The sequence below is a fragment of the Callionymus lyra genome, chromosome 5, assembly GCF_982586985.1.
Source record: "Callionymus lyra chromosome 5, fCalLyr1.hap1.1, whole genome shotgun sequence".
NCBI lineage: Eukaryota > Metazoa > Chordata > Actinopteri > Syngnathiformes > Callionymidae > Callionymus > Callionymus lyra.
Genome location: NC_141822.1, coordinates 10281203 through 10303575, shown reverse-complemented (window position 1 = coordinate 10303575; position 22373 = coordinate 10281203). Strand labels below are relative to the sequence as shown.

At 36.0% G+C, this 22373-nt stretch overlaps 1 protein-coding gene across 1 annotated transcript in view; it reads left to right on the top strand.

Moving 5' to 3' along the window:
- Window positions 1-490: 490 nt before the first annotated feature.
- Window positions 491-22373, top strand: part of znf618 (zinc finger protein 618) — an 87129-nt gene continuing 65246 nt past the window's right edge. Inside the window, exon 1 of the mRNA XM_087790736.1 lies at window positions 491-516. The gene's annotated coding sequence lies outside the window, so the exon portion shown is untranslated. The remainder of the gene's footprint in view (window positions 517-22373) is intronic.

Sequence of the window (22373 nt, the reverse complement as noted above, 5' to 3'; positions counted from 1 at the left end):
CGACAGTGGCTTCACAACGACAACGTCATCCATGAGACATTCCAACCTGTTTTCAACGACAGGAATTTAAAGCTTGTTTTGGTGGAATACAAAGATTGTAAAAAAAGAATTCATTAAACGATACTTTCTGAGCGAGATGAATCCATTACTGAATCGTCTAATGTTGAGCCGTGAAAGCTGCTGCGAAGGGAAAATAAAATCAATATATATCTGTTATTTCATCAACAAAGGCAACGATTGCTGGACTCACTGCACTCGCGTCAAAGAAAAGGCAATTTGTTGTATATTTAAAGGATCAATAATCATAACTGTCACTCTTGAGTTATGTAAACAAAGTCATCAATAGTTATGTAACTTGTTTTCAGATGCAATTCCTGACATTATTCAACATAACTGTTAACGTTCTCTCGTTCATACATGCATTTTCCTCTGGTCAGTGACTCACTCTCGCCATTCCTTCAGCTCCTGAATATCCATGGGTCGCCTAGCAACAGCTACTTGATCCCTCTGGACCAGGTCAGGAAACCATCTTTTTAAATGTCATTTTAGGGGAAAACTGAAACCTTTTCAGCTTTAAACTGTTCCTGTGACCATTGATCGTTCAAGTCTTTGCTGGAAGATGTTTAAGTGGAAACAGGGGGATTTTGAAAGATGACATTGTTGGAAAAACTGTAGTTTTGGAAACGTCCTTTACAACTTATCCCAAAAAAGAGAAAGAAACAAATAAAAATAATGACAAAATATGTGTTTAAACCGCTTATTATTGTCACTACTACTTTTATAATTGAATTAATAAAACAAAAAATGTTTTAATCTGTGACTTATATTAAAGATGTTCAAGTGTTAGAGATTATTGATGACTGCAACTGTACGGAGACTTTTACTAACGTGAAAATTATGAAGAAGGATATAAATTAGTTTGGGATACAAACACGTAGATAATATCATATAAAAAGACAACATTTTTCTTTCCTTTATACTCCCTCTTAGAGAAAGTTTAGAAAATAGAAATTGTATTCCATCCACTTCTTACATTGTTAAGTGAGTGATTGAGTTTAATGTTCCTTCTTTGGAGCTATATTTGTTAATTTAATTTCCTTAATGAGGTAAAAATTCAATGTTTCAGACACAAGATATTTAATATGAGATTATTGCAGATTAGTTTGTTTCTGTGAAAAACAATACACAGTGTAGTTTATAAAATATGGAGATAATATGGATGAAAATTGTAACTTTCTTTTGTAATGGTTATATTAATATGACTCGATAGCTATTTGAATAGTTTATTCAACTATTGAGGACATTGTGTTTTTTAAACAAAGTTATCTTGTATTCATGCAATATGCCTAGAATATTTAACAAATTATGTTTTATGGTCATTTATAACACAGATATGTAGTAAAAACATAAAACTAAATAAGTAAAACATTTACTTTGAATTTCAAATGCTTTGAATTCTAAAACTATTGAATTTGAAAAGTCTACACATTTAAAATAATTGAATCAAGAAAATGTATTTTTAATTATTGGAATAAGAATATCAAAAATTAATTTTGAAAATATTAAATATTATTATTTGAATCCATTATTCAATAAAAACTAATTCAAACTTTTAATGTTCAAATTATTCAATTAAATGATTCAAAAGCGTAAGATTTCATAATCCCAAATGTAAATTCAACCACTCAATACTAAGATTTTATTATTATATCAAATTATTATAGAATATGATATAAATTATGGCAAAAAGTACAACAATAGAAAAAATATATTTTAACATATTGTTTAATATTAACTATAAAGTAACTGCATTGTTATGTATTCATTCGTTAGATACAATAGAACGATGATTTTTAAGAAAGATATTTTCATCAAAACGCATTTTGCTATATAGTCTAAATACATCAACACTTTTGGATTAGGATGCATGGTCGGGTATTTTTAAATTAATCTATCTTTACTGACTACGATCTACAACTACTGATCGAGTAATCCATTAACAAAAGCTCTTTTCACAACATTATTTCATTCCATTCGTTGTATAGATGGTACATACATGATACATTGTATACATTTTTTCTTCTCTTATTTCCAGTCGTTTTTTTTTTGGGTTGGACAAGTCATCGTGGCATTAAACTTAAATATGATTAAACTCCCTTTAATACCCAGCAAGCGTCATCATCTCACCAGGAAGAACTCAATACATCACTTTATTTTCCCTGAAACCGACACTGTTATGATTTAATTTATTTTTGGTCTCACTCCAAATAGAGTAAAAGCTTTCAGGAATATTGTTAAACCCCCCCCTCCTCCTCTTCTTTCCCCCCCCATCACCTCCGCAGCTTGATGCCGAAAACACACTTGCTGGGCCTTTAAAAGCTAAAAATAACTTTGATACGAGGAGAGGCCTCTTTCACTTCTTCACTCGAATGGAAAAATGTCCCTGATGTTTTCTCCATCATAGTTCAGGGTGATGAAATCTGACCACAGAGTTGCTTTCTTTCGACTGAAGTCAAGTCGAACAGCACATTTTCTTTCAAAAGGATGAAAAACTGAGCAGTTTCTTTGATAAGCTGATAAAGGGAGACGTGTTTTTTTTCTACTTTCTTCTCTGTTTGCACGTGCACTTCCTTGAGGGAAGTAATTGTTGTGGGTTTTCTTTCACACCTTATTAAATTCCTGCCAAATCACCTGCAGGGCGACTTCTGGCATGAAAACAATGTATTTCAAAAGAATAAAGTTATATCGTAGATCGAGGGGCATCAAACAAGGGTCCAAAATCTTTTAGCAGAACCAAGGCACGGGCCAAACCAAACATGTATTTACCAGAAGTCTGATTTGGATCTTTTCATTCTTCAAAGGTTTATTTATTCTTAATTATCTCTGTGTTTCTAATCCTTCAACAAACATTTCCAGTTGAACATGTATTGTAAACATCCATTATCTCTGTCATTAAGTTTACAGGTCAACATTTCAACATGAACGTTGATCTTGAGGCGCGTGTGAGACTCATCTTTCAGTGGAAAAAAGGTATATCAACCCACAGGTCAATCATGTGATTAGATCCTGATGAGGCCACTTTTGATTGATTGGCTGTCGGATTACACATACTGTGGTAGTAAACATTCTGGTTACTCCCCTGTACACGGGCAGATAAGCGAGAATGAATCAGTGCTGGTGTTGCTTCGTTGACAAGAACTATGATAATAAGTGGTTGTCAACGAGGCTTTATCACGTGACCTAGAAGACGGAGAGTAGGTGCGAGTCAGACGTCTAACTACAATTGAATATATTAGGCAAAGTTGATGACTTATAAAATACTTTAAGGGCAACTAATGTAAAGTTCTCCCCCGTGTGAAATCTGGGCGAACGAGAGGTTACGAGAGTCCATTATGACGTAATAATGGCTTCACTCTTCCTCCAGCCAGCTGTAATCACACCCCACTTTGTTTGTACAATGAGTCCCTTGGAGGTGGAGACTTCTGGGATTTTAAGACGTCCATTGACAAACCTTGATGTTTGACCAATCACAGCAGAGTGGGCGTGGTTATGGTAAACAAGATTTCAACTCCAGAAAAACAAAGTTTTTTCTTTTTAGTGGGAGGGGCTTAAGATTTTTTTTTTTTATGTAAATACTTCAATGGAAAGAGAGTTTTGTACAAACAGACACTGATGATACAATAGAGTCCAACATCTGTTTAAGACACACTTAAATCAACAAACTAGACATTATTTAATTGAGTTTATAAACAACTTAAATCCACATTAACAACCTCTTAAACGTAACAAATATATAAACAAACAAAGAAAATTGGCAACTCAAGGCAATCCATTATTAAATTAAGGCAGAGCTTTACTTTCTAGTCTTTTTTTTATAAAGACACCTAAGTATGTTAAGTAATGTGTCAATTCAAATTAGATCGTCTGTTAGATAAACACCTTTTTTTGCTTGAAAAAATAAAACAAGATTGTGTTATGCAGTCATCATTCTGTTATCAAAGCCAAAGGTATTGGTACTGATGGATTCATAGGCCTTCAGACAATTATGACGGAAATCAAATAATGTTTTTTCTAAATAAGTAGTGTATTTTTTGCTGATATAACCTCACCCTTTCCTGTAATGTATGTGGCTATAAAATAGGGAACATGGAATAAAGTCCAAGCACATTTATAAACGTATTTTTTCCTTTTTAGTCTAGACAGATATGACTTTCAACTCCTTTCGTACACAACTCGAATTCCATGACGGCAGCCGTCCTAGAAGTATTTCTGAGAAAAGGTTAAATCAAATGGCTGCTTCTCTAAGTGACGCAGGACCACTGTTGTTTTCCCGCCCTCCACTCTGACTGTAAACCCTCTGAGAAAAGGAAGCCGGGAAGTGGGTAATAAATAACAGGTGAAATCTGCTCAATCACCTGCTTTTCGTTAGCGTCCGATCCCGCCCACTCCGGCTCGCTCCTTTGAGAGTAAGAACATTGAGACGGAAGGAAACGACACGGAACGACTTAAAATGCATTCGCAATAAAATACTTCCGATCAATGCAAAGACGCCTTTAACAAGCAGGTGCTGGGAAGCGGGTTTTTTTTTAGACATATGAAAATATGATGTGGTGGAAGTCAAGGGTTTTTCTAAGCTTCTTTAATCCCGGTCTGCAGTGACGTCAGTTCTCTTTCTGATCTTCGGTCATGCGGGGAAAGAGAAACTGAACTCAATTTATTTGAAGGATAAATCATCTTTAAACCCGCAGCAGCGGGGGAGGATCCTCCTTCTGTCTGAGGCTCTTTCTTCAGTTTTTTTTTTCTTCGGAAACTGTTCCCAAATGAGGTCATGTTTAAAGGTTTCTGTGACCAGAGGAAGGCAAGAGGAAGGTTTTTTTTGTGTCAGACTTGTTAACGCAGCAGGATGAAAGGGAGTCGCCGTCCCGTCCCGTTGTCTACCAGATCTCACCACACAAACAAAGAGCCAGACTTCCTACCGAAGCCCTAAACCATGACGACGATGCTCCGTCTTTTCCTCTTACAGGAAATGCATACGTGCACTGTCATGCACACGTGTGGCATGACATCACTCGAAAACCTGGAGCTTTGACTCAGATCCCGGTGGTTGACATTTTTCACAGCCTTGTTTCAGCCCCACAGCCTCAGACACGGATATTAACGCAGCAGAAGTGCTTTGTTAAGCCTTTAAACTTTTTTCCTTGTTTGACTCTGAATTCAGTTTTGTTTTCTGTGCTCAATCCTGAAGCAACATACTAGACTTTTAGTTACAGATCCAAATACATTATTTGTAAAGAAAAAAACTACCTTAAATTTGATGAGGTTTGAAACCGTTAGATTGACATTTCACTCAAAATTCTAATTTTCTACTCACCCTCATGTCAACTAAAAGGTTGGGATTATTTTCAGAGTAATCTGTTCATTTTTAGAGCTGTAAACAAGGTCAAAATGTATTTTCACTTTAATGAAGTGACTTTTTGTTGTCATCTTTGTCCAAAAAGACACTTAAAAACTTTCAAATATCTTAATAATGCTTGTCTGGCATTGAATAAAACATTTTATCGAGGTATTTGGATGTTTTTAAGTGTCTTTTTGGTCGAGGATAAAGACGAGGACAACTAAGCTCTAGTCTCAACATTAAAATGAACAAACCTTTTTTACTATATCTTTAAAAAGGAACAGATTTCTCTGAAAATAATACCAAATTTTAATCGACATTGTGGTGAGTAGAAAAGTCCAGATTGCCCAGGGGCCAAATTCGGCCCTCATAGTCATTGGATGGTTTGGCCAAAAGTAGATTAATTTTCAAGCTGATATCCTGAACGATGGAGATAACAGGGATTAATCTAAGACAAGGAACAGATATTATGGATGTCAATTACAGTAAAACAAATTTTAAAGGAAACACATTTGATGTATTTAAACTTGTATTTATTTATTCATTTTCTGGGCAGCTTAATCCCTTATTTGGGTTGCAGCTACTACAGGCGAGAGGCCGGGGACACCCTGGACAGGAAGCCAGTCTGTCACAGGGCACACAAAGACAGACTACTACTCACACACACACTCATACCTACGGTATGACACAATTTCCCGGAGCTCCCAATCAACCTCTGTATGTTATGGCACTGTGGGAGGAAACCGGAGTCCCCGGAGTAAACCCACGCAACACGGGGAGAACATACAAACTTCACACATAAAGGTCACAAGTTTCACCTTCTTGCTGTGAGGTGGTCACACAAAACCACTGCGACACCGACTACAAAAAGTTTGGTAAATATAGTCAGAGTTTAAAACCGCTGTCTTAAGTGGTAATGGATTAAAAAAAATCTTAAAATCCTCATTTACCATGTTACGAGATCAGATATGAAAATCAGATCCTTGCATTGACGTGGATGTTTCCTTCTTGGATTTTTAAGACCACCAGTTAGAGCACGTCTGTAGATATTCAGAAACAAGTCAAAGTGAATTTCATTTTTTTTTTTATGGGGGAATTACCTTCTCAACATTCCTTTTTCCTTTGTGTTCCCGTCACTACTTTCCTGTCGAAGTATCCACAGCTGTGTGTGTTCAAGGATCAGATTGCACGCTCACGTTTGTCCTTTTGTTTCAGGAGGAAGTATCTTAACTACAGCTTTTGGGGGGATGGGAAAGAGCTGGTGTGGATTTTTATTGACCTTTGTTAGTGTTTGTAAGTTGATCCATTGATCCAAAATAAGATCATTTACAAAAATATAAAAGTCTAAGAAATTATTTTTTTAAATAAATATTTATTAAACTTGATTCATTTCTTACAAAAGGTGTGTTTACAAAAATAAACACTTAAATATAGTTAAAAAAAAATGACATATTGCAAAAACACAATGGAAACACCCAAAAAATGAAGTGATATTTTTAGGCAGCAGGGCAACATCTGGGTAAAACCAGTAGAGTCAATGTGGAAGTTCAAAAAAAGCCACAGTTCCGAGTGTTCCATTGAGTCTGGCTGCGGAATAAACGGAAGTCACGTACACGACCAGCCAGAAAAACAAACTTTACAGCATGAAAAACATATTTACAGCCTGATTCAACAAACGGCTTCTGATTTTTCACCAACATTTCCGTTTTTATCATATTCCCATTTATTTTTTTATTTTTTTTAAATAGTAAAGTAAACCACACCATTTATTTTGCACAGTAAGTGCGTATAAGACGGTGTGGTTCAAACGTCCAATCATAATACACCTTTGCTAAACCTGAACACTGAATTAACGGGATGGTCACAACTGTAATTTGGCTTCAAAACAGTGAACAGACAATTGACATCATCAAGATACTTTGTCCATATAATATAAAGTCTATAGTTTTGACACATTACACTTTTTTTTGCTTCAAATTATTGCCATATAAGATAGTATTCAACGCCGTTTGAGCGTCTTTCTGTATAAGAGTTCCTACTCATAACCTTTTATCTTTAATGGAAACACTAGTAGAAACCATCCTTTCTCGAAGTCACAATCCCAGACTTAAAAAAAAAGGGGCTTTGTAAATATGTCCCATTGGTTCTGAGTCGGATCCACCACAGACTCCAAGGCTGGATGCTTTAGGACCTTGAACTATCAACAAGGAAAACCACATCCACACACTTGTTTTGTCCAAATGTTTGCCACAGTTCTGTTGATTAAAATCAGAGAACTGAAGGTAAAATTTGAAATTTGAAGTTCAACCTACGACCAGGTTTTGTAAAAAAAAAAAACAGATACTTATGATATGGGAGAAATGAGCCGTCCATTATTAAGCTACCATAACATTATACGAACCAACGTCCCACCTTTACCTTGTCCTTAGATCATTGCACCGTATTTGTCCTTCATTTTCAACTGTGTTAATCTGTCTACGTTTTAGAGAAATGAACCGGAGTGATTAAGGTCTGTGGGGTAGTGGACTCGCCCGTGTACACATTTTCTGATGGACCTGACATGACATAACCGGATAAAGGTGCCGGTCACATATTTTACCTGTAGCTTCAGACAATTTCCACTGCATTCTCAAAATAATACCCACAGTCCAGTAATCAGCTCTGGTATTACCAGCAGTATATTTATCGTTCGGATGATTTCAATCTTTTCGGGAAATCCGCTTTACGTAACTTCCTGACCCTGAGAGCGACACGACATGACAGGAAGTGGACAGGAAAGTGGTCGAAGTCCCGTCCGCCCCTCTCCAGACCTGAATGAATGTAACTTCGTAATGATCCATAAAGCGATCGCTGCCAGATGTTGAATAATCAAACTTTCCTCATTCACAAATATAGACCCTACCGGAAGTCTGGCAAACTAGGCCACAGTTGAGCTGCATCTCTAATCGAGTCTAAAAAAAAAAATGGCATAATGCTGCCAGAAAGTCATCCAGATTAGCGCTCACGTGTGGTTTAGCAAATCCTCCACTCTGGCGCATCAGTTTAGAGATGATGCACAAATGTGCGCGTTCACGTCAGTGTTGCTAAAAGCTGCATGTAAAGCCTCTTGCATTACACAGGCGAGTGAACCATTAGCATTATTTGGTGTCTATTTTTAGCGGGGGGTATCAAAACAAGAGGATGAATGACATTACGGTAAACGTCACGAATCGGAGATTAATTTTTTCTCATGTGGTTGATTCATATGAGTGAACGGAGATACATTAGGCTGAACTGTTCGCGCGTTATATAATTGTGTAGAAAACGCATCGAGTTTTCTCATCGAGGAAATGATGAATAGAAACCCGGAATAAGTGGGTGTATGGATCTGAAACTCGGTGACTCAGTGTGACACAAGAAATCCGATAAAAATAAAGTCAATTCAGCGTCTTACAAGCACAGGAAGTTCAATGACATATTCCATTTTCACTTAACTGTCAGGATAATTCCTATTGATTTTAAAAAGTCAAATAACATGAAACGGAATCAGTCTTTTTTCATGTCTTAACAAGAAGGATCTGTCTCGCCTGCAGTTGATTGAAAACTCTGTAGCGAGAATTCTGACCCGCTCTAGTAGAAGAACTCACATTTCTCCGACCCTGGTCTGGGAAAGCGCTCTACAAATATACCAAACCTTTTTTACGCCTCGGACTCACTTCAATATTGGAACTATTTTCATTGACCAGCCTTCAATGTCAGATAAATAAGTTTCCGAGTTTCTCAATTGGGCTTACACCCTCTCACACAAAAACCCTTTAAAGACATTTGTCATTCGACCAAGACACCGAGACAAGAGGGTTGCGTCATCAAGAGGCAGAGGCGAACTATTGGTCACAGTAAATGTTACCGTTTTCCACTAAATGCTTATTGTTTCTGTGTGTTCTGGTCACAAAAGCCTCACCTACCATTACTTTGTACGGTGTCTGGTGCCTGGTTGTTTGTGGTCCACTGATATAAGGTTACATTCATGATCGGTAATTCACTTTCCATTTGCTTGTCCATGGGTACTACCTTCCAGTCTTTCTCTTTGTATTCCCTCATTGTTTATATAGGAAAAGCCACAGTTGCCCTGGTATGAACGAGAAATTTCGTAACTAAATTACCCAAACTAAATTCAGGTGGATTATGGGTATTCCAATAACCAAAAGACTAAATAATTAAGTAAGTAAGTAATTAGTATTTATTGAGCGTTTTTCAAGACCAGGGTCACAAAGCGTGAAAAAATACCCAATAAAATACATACTTAAAAGGTCAAGACAACACAGAGACAAACACAAGGAAAAGCCTGCAAGAATAAAAAAGTAGTACGATTCTTATCATGCTTAACTAATATGTACGTAACATAGTAGACACTTCTTTAAAATTAGACCCACTTGTATTTTCTGCCCCATTTTAGTCTCCTTACAATAAACACAGGAAGTTAAGGAATCTTTCTTATTTAGTATGTGATACATATGGGTTAAGATGCACAGAAATTGAAAGTAATTAAATAATTTAAGGGGGGTCTTCACCCTCCTTGTTGCCCCCTTTCCCTTGACCTGATCGAGTTGCCCTCCTTCCCTAAATTTTACACTAGGACGTGAAGTAGGCTACTTGATAATGTTCAAGCAATTTTTCGGAGTTTATATGGGAGGACACACTTTTGTTTTTATATACAGTATATACTGTAGAATAAAATAAACACCCATCATTGCACCTTCCTGACAAGCGTGGTTGGAGGTATAATAGCATCTCTGCGAGGTCGGCCTGGTGGTCAAGGATTCTTGAAGGCCTTCAACAGCTGGATTAATCTCCCATCTAGGTGGGCACCCTTCATTTTGAGCAGATCCAATCTAAAGTTTGTAGATATAAGAGTAAGGCTATCATGTTCTCACATTAGTTCAGGAAGCTTAGATGAAGCCCCGAGCACATCTGGACCCAAATCTATACAAATCACATTTGTTTTTACTCCCTTCTACTTTAAAAAATCCTGCACCGCCATCAGAAAGACTTGACGGTCAAGGCCCTGGTTCATTTACAAAGAAGACAAAGATGACCCTTTGAGTCGTCATCCCGTTTCCCTTCCACTGACACATGAAAAGAAAAGGGGTCAAGGTTACATCTTGAATACGCTTTGATGGGATTACGAAGAAGGCCACGATGACAGCATCAATCCCTCCTGATGGACGTGTCTCTGTCTGTTGAAAGGAGATCCCAGGATCCTTCATCCCCGTGGGTGGCCCCCCCGTCCTTAAAAAATGAAAAACCGCAGAGAACATCTCACTCTTGAAATAAAAGTGGAGTGAATGATTAATGGTTGGCTCACTCGTCAGTGCATGAATGAGAGCTTTGTTACTCGCCTCATGACGACACCCATTCATTGACCTGACTCAGAGAAGATCCTGAGAACGATCATCCTAAAAGTCCAGCCCATGTTCATCATCATCATCATCGTCGTCGCACCATCGTGACGTAATGATCATTTCCTGCAGTAATTGATGCACGGATCAGTCCGGGGTGGGCGTGTTTGCGATGATGAAATTGGGCCACTGAGCTATGAATAACAAAGTGCGACTGTGTTTCGTAACATCACGACATGCTCCACCTCGTTCAATGCCACTTCGGGACGGGGATATAGAGGTGGAACAAATCATGAGGGGATTCAGGGAAGGAATAAGACGAGGGCAAAGGGGGGAAAAGTATCACACGATAACCAAGAATCCAGAAATAACCTTCCACTGCTCTACACTTTTTATGTTCGTGATGCGTGACTTGTTGTGTAATCATGTGAATGAAGATTATTTCAGGTTAAGGGTGCAGTTGTAACTTATTCATCAAGCTGTGATGTACATCGAAGTCACATGAGAGGTTTTCACAATGTCTATTTCGTTGAATAGTTAATAACCTTTTGCTGCGGTGTACGATAATAGCACATGTTTTATTATTTAAGCCTTACCATGAGACTCTGAATGCTCCCTGAAATCTATCATTTATATATTTTGAGTTGCATAATCATGTTGTTGTCATGTTGTAAGTAAGTAATATTTATTTATATAGCGCTTTTCCAGGTCACAAAGTGCTTACAAAACAATACTCAAAAAAGTATATACACTTTAAAGATCAAGATAATACTGAAAACAACACAGGAGTTCCAGAAAATCAAGGAAAAGCCTGAACAAATAGAAACGTCTTAAGATGTTTCTTAAAGGAGTCAGTAGATCCATCAAGCGCAAAGAGAGAGGAAGATCATTCCAAAGCTTAGGAGCAACAGCCTGAAAATATTTCTCTCCTCTGGTCCTGAGTCGTGTGCGAGGAACCATAAGTAGATTCTGATCCGCAGACCTCAGAGCCCGAGCTGGGGTGTAAGGCTGGATCAGATCAGTGATGTAAGGAGGAGCCTGAACATGAATAGATCTGAAAGTAATAACCAGAATTTTAAAGTTGATCCTGAAAGAAACTGGAAGCCAGTGAAGAGTTTTAAGGATCGGAGAAATGTGAGTTCTTCTACTAGAGCGGGTCAGAATTCTCTCTGCAGAGTTCTGAATCAACTGCAGGTGAGACAGATCCTTCTTGTTAAGACATGAAAACAAACTGTTACAATAGTCCAGACGAGAAGAAACAAACGCATGGATTACAAGCTCCAGATCATGTTCCGACAACATTTTCCCGAGTTCTAATCTGTTGGACCGATTTCCCCTCATGCCTGGTAAGTTCCACATAGATTTGAGAATGTTAATTTACAATCTCTCTTTTTTATTAAGTAATTTTATCAATATGTTTTCTTATATAAAATCATCATTTGATGTCTGTCCCACAGTTAGGACGGTAGTGAAGAAGAAAAAAAAATGGATACGCCGATATATAGAGTTAAAAAAAGAACAACAATTTTACTGTATCGATATATAACAGTACACTTTTATTAAATAAATAAAAAATACCACCTGTCCCCATGTTTTACATTTTTGGGGGATGTGGCATTTACATTTACAATAGTAATTTTATTGTTTATATTTCTAGAAAATGTGTGTAAAATGAAAAAGACAAAAAATGAAAAATGTTTTTTATTCACAATTAACATGCAAGTATTCACAGCGTTTGTATATTTTGTTTATATAAACTAATTATCAATTTGAGAAAATCTAATTGAATCCCTGCGGCATTTAAATAATATTTTATTCCTATCGTACTTCTTTTATGATGTATCTATCAATAAATTGTGTATAAAATAAATAAGTAACATGCACATTTTCAGTTTCTGCATATTTGTGTAGTAATTTAAGAATTTAACTTTAACTTCAGCTAATTAAACAATGAAATCCCGCAAGATCCTGGCGATGACTGAGGATGAGAGGATACAGTCTACTCCAGCACCTTTTTAAAGCTCAAAGATGTCACTAAAAATGGAGTGTCCCCTAAAATCAGTCGGAAATATTGTTTGAAATAAATCATCGGTCTCGGTCCTGACTAGGTTCTGTGTTCTGTGACCTGGTTTTGGTCTTGACTGTCTTTGACACATGTAAATTAATTTGTGTGGCCCTGCAGGATTGTTGGGTAAAAAAATCATGTTGCTATGGTGACTTACAAAGATGCCAGTGTCTAAGATAAGATGAGAAACACAGATTATAGTCATCAACAATCAAAAATACTTTCTAGAACAGTTTATTAAAGTAGCAGGAAATTAATTTCATGGAAATTTGATATCGTAAGAGACATTTTTGTAAATATAAAACAAATGTTTGGTCTTGAAGTGTAAATAACAGTGCAGTCCTTAGGGATCAATTGGAATATTTGTCTTTACATTTTTATTGTTGTTTGATATTTAATTTGGTTTTGTTTTGGTGTCGACTGATGTGTTTTTGACCACGAGGTTTTAATGTAAATCTGCTCTTTTCGGTAGTTCGATACGGTCCATTGAACTTGCCCTTACCAAGTCATTATGCATAATACATAGTCAAACTCTTGAGAATCTTATTTTCAATTACAATGTTGGTTGAAAGATATTTTAAATGGGACTGTATACTTGCTATCTTAGTATCATTGTTTATTTTGTAGATTTAAACCTATAAACTGTAAATATCCATTTTAGTTGTGGATTAATGTTTATTATTTTATGATAACTTTTAATATCAAATCTTTATGAAAGTAACACAACTGGTCTTTGGTGGTAAAAATGTTTCCAGTCTTTGCGTCAAAGTAAAAATAATCACAATTCCCTAAAAATATTTCCTAAACTAAGTGGTCCTGGATCCGTGGAATGGGCCGGCGGTTCTACTGATACGTCCTTATAACACAGTGCCGTGTGAGCTTTATGAGCTAGAAAATGAAGCCGTTGGATCAGCTGCGGGACATTAGAAAGCGGCGATAACAGATGCATAAACACTTGGCGATCCAGTGAATGGTTTGCGGGCGTGAAAACCACGAGGGTCCTTGAAAAAAACGCTCCCTCTCTAATAAAACCTTCTGATAATGAAGTTCCATTTATAGTCTGTTCATTTATGCAATGTCACCGCGAGGGTCAAGACACACACACACACACACACACACACACACACACACACACTATCCATTAGTAACTCTCGGAGGAGCCCGTCTTAATGGAAACATGTTACACCTCGAGGAAGATAATTTGTTAATCTTGGGAGATTTATCTCAACCTTTCTGCTTGTGTTGCGTAACTTCTCCCTCTCGCTCTTGACCATAGAGGGGCTTAAGATGGTTTTTCAGAAAGTGCTGACCAAGCTATATGACCGTGGAGGTGGAAAAAATAACAAACTATTTTTACTTCCAAGATTCGATCTGGAGGATTAGCGAAGCATCCGCAGCCGCCGTCTCCACCTCCAAACGTGTTCATGATTAGTTAGTCTCGCCTCTTTTTGAGCCTTTGAACCGGAGATATGGGGGAATTGATTTTGACTGCTTCGTCTTTTGTTACCAGGGATGGATCCGTCTATGCTTTTAAGGGATTTCGCACAACATTCATTTACTTTTCTACCTCCACGTTGTAGTCCAGAGTGGACCAACAGATGGGAAAAGTATACTTTCCTTCATTCTTTCAATGCTTTCTAATAATAATAATAATATTTTTTATTTAGAAACTGTTTCCTTCAACTGAGAAAAATCTCTAAACTTAGGTAAATTGTTAGGGAGTTTGTAATCCATGTGTTTGTATCTTCTCGTCTGCACTATTGTAACAGTTTGTTTTCATGTCTAAACAAGAAGGATCTGTCTCGCCTGCAGTTCATACAAAACTCTGCAGCGAGAATTCTGAGCCGCTCTAGTAGAAGAACTCACATTTCCCTGATCCTTAAAACTCTTCACTGGCTGACAGTTTCTTTCAGGATCAACTTTAAAATTCTGGTTCATACTTTCAGATCTATTCATGGTCAGACCTTCCATCAGTAGATTCTGATCCAGCCTTACACCCCAGCTCGGGCTCTGAGGTCTGTGGATCAGAATCTACTGATGGTTCCTGAACACGCTTCAGGACCAGAGGAGAGAAATCCTTCCAGACTGTTGCTCCTAAGCTTTGGAACGATCTCTGTGTTTGATGATCTACTGAGTCCTTCAAGAAACATCTTAAGACATTTTTATTTGTGCTTTTCCTTGATTTTCTGAGACTCATGTGTTTGTCTCTGTGTTATCTTGACCTTTTAGGTATATATTTCATTTGGTATTGTTTTGATTGTTTAAGCGCTTTGTGACCCTGGTCTAGAAAAGCACTCTACAAATATAAATTACTTACTTATATAGCGTTTTTTACACTGTAATTACAAAGTACTCTACATAAAAGCAAACAACTCCAGTTAAAAATGACACCTTACATTAAAACAGCGCAGCAGTAAAACAAGATAAAACAACACGTGTTCCAATGAAGGAAAATAGTATTAAATAAAATGATAAAACACTGCAAATAGAGGAGAGTAAAAGCACGTCGATGAATCCAGTTAAGGGTTAAAAGGCGACATCACATAAAAAGCCAATCTGTAAAAGTGTGTTTTTAAAAGAAGGCTCACTTTTTCTCGCCTCTTCAGCGAAAATCAAACGCACGCTAGCGTTTTTAATTCTTTAGAGAACATTATATTAAGACCTACAAGGAAGCAGCAACAACTGGTTCGTATTTTTAGACGCCCGGTGGAGAGAATCTCAGGATATTAGAGAAACTCTTTTCTCATAAGGTTCGCTCTGCTGCAGTGTCAACGCTTCCCCGGTTATTTTCGTCTTCCACCTCGGGGGGGAGGAAAAGGGTGGGATGAGTCATTTGACCGAAGCATGACACAGGCATTAAAAAATGAAAATAAAAGGAAAGAAAAATGTGGAGTTGAGCGAAAAAAATGATAAATGCAGGGACTGGACGGTCTGACTCGGTTACAGGACGTTACAGCGGTTCTGCTGATAAAGTGGCGTCAGAGGAGACGAAGGCTTTGTGGTTGTATTTCATCAAACCTTTAAGCTCAAAAGCACAAAATCTTTGGGCAAAACTTTGTCCTACACTGATGTGTTTTTTACCAAACTTTCAATACGAGTTGAATATTTTTATTTTTGGATGAATTATCTTTAATATAATGATCTCTTTGTTTGTCCTTCTTCAACAGAAACTCAAATTCCTTTTGACTCTTAATGAAAGTCTCCGTATTGAATGTTGACATCGACTTTTTTCTTACCTTATCTTACCTCAAACGCTGACATCTTTATACGTCACCATGTCAACGTCAACATTCATCTACTTTGATTTTAAACCAACCATCAGACAGGCCACATAAAATTCCACATGTGTTTTAAGCCATAGGGTAAATCGTTTTTAATTATTTATTATAGTTTTATTAGTCATATTATCATGAGGTAAGGTAAGGTAAGGTAAGGTAAAACTTTATTGATTGAAATTGTTTAATTAATTACGCTTTGTGACCCTGGTCTCGAAAAGCGCTATATAAATATATATTACTTACTTACTTACTTACTTACATTTGAGGTAATTATTTCACAGTTATTATATTATGTTTTTTTTTGCACTGCATGTTTGATTTTATATGTATTTATAATAGTAATATATGTATCATAATAATACATTTTATTTATCCATAAGGTCCCTTGAAAACATGCACATAGACAGGAGTTTTAAATGTTTAATTGTTTTCTATTTCTGTCTCTACTGTGAACTTGCTGCTGTGACACGTCAGATTTCCCCACTGTAAAAGGGTTTCCTTATCTTATCTTTATTATTTTCTCATTGTTTTTTAGTTTGTGGATTGAAGTGGCAATCCATTGAGAGAGGTAGAATGATGGTGGGAAAAGGGCGATTTCTTTCATTTTTTTTTGTTACCAAAAGACAAATTTGACATACACCTTGTTGGGTTGATGTAAAGATAATACTTTGTCTTTTTTTTGCCTCTAGTCATTCAAAAGTTTTGCGATTTTGGCCCTTTTCGAAAAAATGATTAATCATTAATAAATGTTTTTGTCTTGGCTGTTTTTGTTTTTTTTGGAGGTGCTTGTCCGGTGCTGTGTCTCAAATCACATACTTCTCTTAATGCAATGGAGGTTAGTATGCATCAGGATAGTGTACATACTAACAAGTAACAAATTCTCGACAGATAGTTTGTCTCAAATCAAACTCTGCTGCTACGCACTAACAGGAAATGACGCGAAAGTCGGAACACTATCGACACCTGCTGGCAGCACGCTTGGTGTGATCAAGAAATATGAGAAACAAAATATTCTCAAGATTTTTATGCCTGTAAGTATATGCATATATATATATATATATATATATATTTATATATGTACATATGTATATATATATATATATATATGTATATATGTATATATGTGTATATATATATACATATATATATATATATATATATATATATATATATGTATATATGTATGACGTAACTTGCATTTATAACGTCAACGTCACTAAGGGTAGAAAGTTTAGGGTAGAAAGTGTCCATCGATCCATACTCAGTTTTGTTGGTGTTTTAGTGAGAATTTAGTGTTTGCATGGCGCACTACATTTTGCATACTAGGAATTGAGACGCACTTATGCACTAAAAATAGTTTTAGTACGAAAAGAATGCGATTTGAGACACAGCTCAGGTTTTATAAACAGGAGGGAAATGATTTCATCAGTAAAAAATACATCTGGTTTCATCCCGTGTAGAGCAAAGTAAAATAAAGTGTCTTCTACTAAAAATTATCCTGTATTCACTTCTACATTTATTTGGGTAATAAAAAATATGTGGCGAATAATACAAATGATTTACTAATGCAGGCCTTTAATATACATTTCTATAATATCTGTATCTAATGTGTTTAAAAGATTTTTAAATACAGACCAAATAATAAAAAAATGAATCTACAAACATGTTCAAAGCAGCGATAGATCAACGTCGTGAATGCAAACAAAGGTTAACAAAGATACAAAGATGTACTTGCTTTTGTGACCTGGTGCTGCTGAGCTCCATAAAACCTAAAAATACATGGTTATTTTTTTGACCTTGCAGTGATGAGTGATCGCTCGAATCCTCTCTGACCGAAGACAAAACACACGCCGTTGAATGACTGTAATCATCTCTGAAAACAGCTCGTCTCAGATGAGACGCGTATATTCGGTCACGGTGGGCGGCGGATATTCTCGGCTCCTTCCTTCAACCTTTGTGTTTTTAACTTTTAATGAACGTGAAAGAAGGATTACTCATCGTCCGGACGCTCACTGTCATTACCAGAATCATTTCTGTTTTCTCCACGCAATTACAGACTCATTTTGTTTTCATTTTGTTTTCATTTTGTTTTCATTTTGTCTTCTTATTTTTGTCTCATGTGCTCATCTCACACTGAAAATAACACATTTGATTATTTTGACTTTTTTCTACATACAATTTGTTTTATTATGTCATTTTTCACTCGTATAATTATATGAAAAAGAATCAATCAATATATGAACAAGATACAATGCAAACAAAAAAAATCATAAAAACACAACAACTAAAAAATGAAATAGTAATAACTATATAATAATACCATGAATTAATTGAATATTGCAAAAACTAATTTTAATATATTTTGGAATATTCTATCCATCTATCTAACCATCTTATCATCTAATCATCCATCCATCCGTTCATTAAAAAATTATATTGTTATTTTTTCCCTCTAAACTGTAACATATGTATCCATAAAAGTTTAAAAACAAACAAATATTTATAAAAAATATATAAAAAGGTAAATCTTTTTTGGAATAAATGTTTTCCATTTTCATTTTTCAGATTATTTTTCATTTTTTAGAATATATATTGTTTGTTTTCAAGGTATTACAAATACCTTGAAAACAACTGCTACATTTCCGCACAAAAAACACACAAGACTTAAAATATAATGCATTTTAATTGTAATACATTAATTAATATGAGCTGGAAACAAAAATTTCAACTCAACAGGTATCTAACATTATATCTTTATATATTTATCTATAATTTAACATTTCTGGCTTCCATTACTTTTCTCTATATGATTAAAAAAAGTGAATTAGTCTTTAAAACACATTTATTAAGTGTCACTGCGATATGATGAAGATGAAGGAAATGACTTTCCTTTTTTGGTCATTTGTTGTCGTCAGTCCTCGTTGAAACAGTCGCCGCTATAATGTTTCACCGCCGAGACGAATCTGGTTTTATCATCAAGTAATGAACATGATTTTATCTGCTCGCTGACGCAAGAGTGGCTTTTATTGACACCTCCTGCTATTTTCACTCAGCAATGATGGGATTTAATTGTGTGTCTGGGCTGGTTACGTTTCAAACAGACACACAATATGCTCTCCTGCAGCCCATTAAAATGACTTTTCATTAGGAAAAAACATTTTTGTATCGTTTCTATTATCGGCATCGAGTCACATGTGTGTCTATGTCATTGGAACTTTACGTGGATCGGAAAAAAAGGTTTAAGTATGTTTTTTTTAAGTTAAGAATTGACTTTATTTAAGATGTTTTTGTTTAAATTAATAAAGATAACACATTTTTACTTTTCACAGTAATGACATTTTGATGTTGTAAATGATTTTTTTGTGTGAAACATTTTTTCTAGACTGTATACAAATGTAACACATTTTGTTTATTCTTTTTCACGGAAAAAATAATGTTTGCGGTTTTAGAAAAAAAACAACAACAACAGGGTTTTGAATTCAAAGAGTTAAAACGTTTTAGCTAGAGTGCAGACCCCTGCCAAGCAGCTCTTTTCCACTCAACGTTAATTTCCTAAATGTATTTTTTTGCATTTAAAATATAATTAGTAATAAATAATATTAGTAGTTAGATAATAATTAAAATGAGATTATCCTGAGATTTGTTTTGCTAAACTAAAATATGGTGGCCCGGAAGTTCAAAACAAACTTGCAACCTGGGGAAACTTAACGTACAATTTCCTGAAACCAATTTTTACAAATTCTAAAACAAATTAGTTTTTAGGAAAATGGTAACTTGTTTTTTGCACTTCTGAGCCACCGTAGAGTAAAGGGCCTTAAACTAAATCTCGAGACTTCACCAAAGTTTTATCGTTTGTTCTGTTTCTTTATCAACATTTTCAAACACTTTAATTGGAATTTTTGTTAATTTTCTTACAGAAAAACAGTAAAACAACAAGAGTGAACCCAGGAATGCTCCTACCCAGGTGCAAAACAAATAGACTCAGGGACTCATTCATTCCTCGGGCTATTAAATTGTACAATTCTGAGTTCGGGGGCAGGAGTGCAGTGAGAGTATCTGGATGTTCTGTTCTATGTTAGTCTTTGTATCCTTTGTCTTTGTTGTTTTTCTTTGACCTATGTTCTTCATCTTTATCTTTAGACTTAGATTGTGTCATATTGTTCTTCCTCTTTATGTTCTTCTTCTTATTTTATTTTTATTTATTATTTTTTATTGTTTATGAAAAATTGCTGGCTATTGGAAAAAAACAATTTCCCGAAAGAGACCTCCTGAGGGATCAATAAAGTTTTACCTTACCTTACCTTACCTTACCTTAGGAAAGAAGAAGACAACTTTGTTATAAAATAGGCCTTATTAAGTAAGTAAGTAATATTTATTTATATAGCGCTTTTCGAGACCAGGGTCACAAAGCGCTTAGACAATCAAAACAATACTCAAAAAAGTAAGACAAGTTAAACAATGTATATATTTTTATTTTTTATTTTTTATTCCATATATCGTTGCTCTTTAAAATATGTCTGTTTCCATCTCGTGGTGTAAATGCCGAACCATCACTCGACCCAAACAGACATATTTAGACTTTGTTATGTAAGTTGTGACGCACGACGTCTTCATACATCAGCGACGGAACAAAACAAGTCAACAACATAAATCCTGGAGAACAATCACATGATTGTGACTCTAGTTGGATCTCAAAATAAAAAGCCATAACCCGATGATCCAAACACTTGTTTCAGAGAAGACGCTCCGTTGACCTCAACCTGCCATCAACACCGGCGACAAGTGGTTCCTCACCTGTGTTTATTGTTTGTGTGGTCGATCCACAACCACTGTTGTCGGGCTGCCCACGTACCTATTAGCAAGGCTTGGATCCCTGTTGTCTGAGGCGCACGATTAGATCGTCTCTTTGTGTTGACGCCGGGGATCTGCTGCGGGAACAAAAACAGGCGTCATCGATGGATCGGGGAGGTGATGCAGACGGTGTCGAGGAGGGAAGATGTCGCTTCTATGTATCTTGGGTTTGACCCGGGGTTTCCTCCCGGCTGGAAAATACTCATCTATTGATCTAATCTGAGACTCTACTAGACCCTTGAGGAGTTTACAGAATCTACGGAGAGAAAATAAATGTAAAACATGCATCCAAAACGTCAACGAAAGGCCTTATGAGGGAAACGATACGATATACTGTGGTAATGTAGTAACAAGTATATATGTGTAGTATTGTCGAGTACTTGACTCTGGTGTTGCAGAACTTACAGACCACATGACTCTTGCCGAAGTCGTAACTACTTTCATTTGTTATATGTCCAAACATCGGCTTTAAAAGCTGCTTTAGTCGACTGTATCCTCTCGTCCTCAGTCACAGCCAGGATCTCGCTGGCTTTCATTGTTCCTTTAGCTGCGGAGGACTTAATGGCTGCTGCCCTCTAGCGGACAAAGGTTTTATTGCAACACTTTAATGAACAAGGCATGAATATTTGCACTTTAATTTTTAAATGCCCCCCAAAAATTATATTTTTGAACACATCATTGAACTATAAACCATAAAATAAATATGGTAACACATGAAATTTGATTTGTAATCCAAAAACAAACAACATACAGTGCTATCAATTCAGTATCATGGGAAAGGATACTGCGATATATCGTTGTATCGATAGCTATAAAAGCTGCTGTATCCTCTCGTCCTCAGTCATCACCCGGATCTCACTGGCTTTCATTGTTCCTTTAGCTGCGGAGGACTTAATGGCTGCTGCCCTCTAGCAGACAAAAGTTTTATTGCAACACTTAAATGAATGACGCATGAATATTTGCACTTTAATTGTTAAACCCCCCAAAAATATTCTACTTTTAAACATATTATTGAACTATAAACCATAAAATAAATATGGTAACACATGAAATATGATTTGTAATCCAAAAACAAACAACATACAGTGCTATCAGTTTAGTATCAAGGGAAAGGATACTGCGATATATCGTTGTATCGATAGCTATAAAAGCTGCTGTATCCGACTGTATCCTCTCGTCCTCAGTCACAGCCAGGATCTCGCTGGCTTTCATTGTTCCTTTAGCTGCGGAGGACTTAATGGTTGCTGCCCTCTAGCGGACGAAAGTTTTATTGCAACACTTAAATGAACGAGACATGAATATTTGCACTTTAATTGTTAAACCAACATTTTTTTTTTTTTTTTTTTTGTTTTTTTTTAACACATTACTGAACCATAAACCATAAAATAAATATGGTAACACATGAA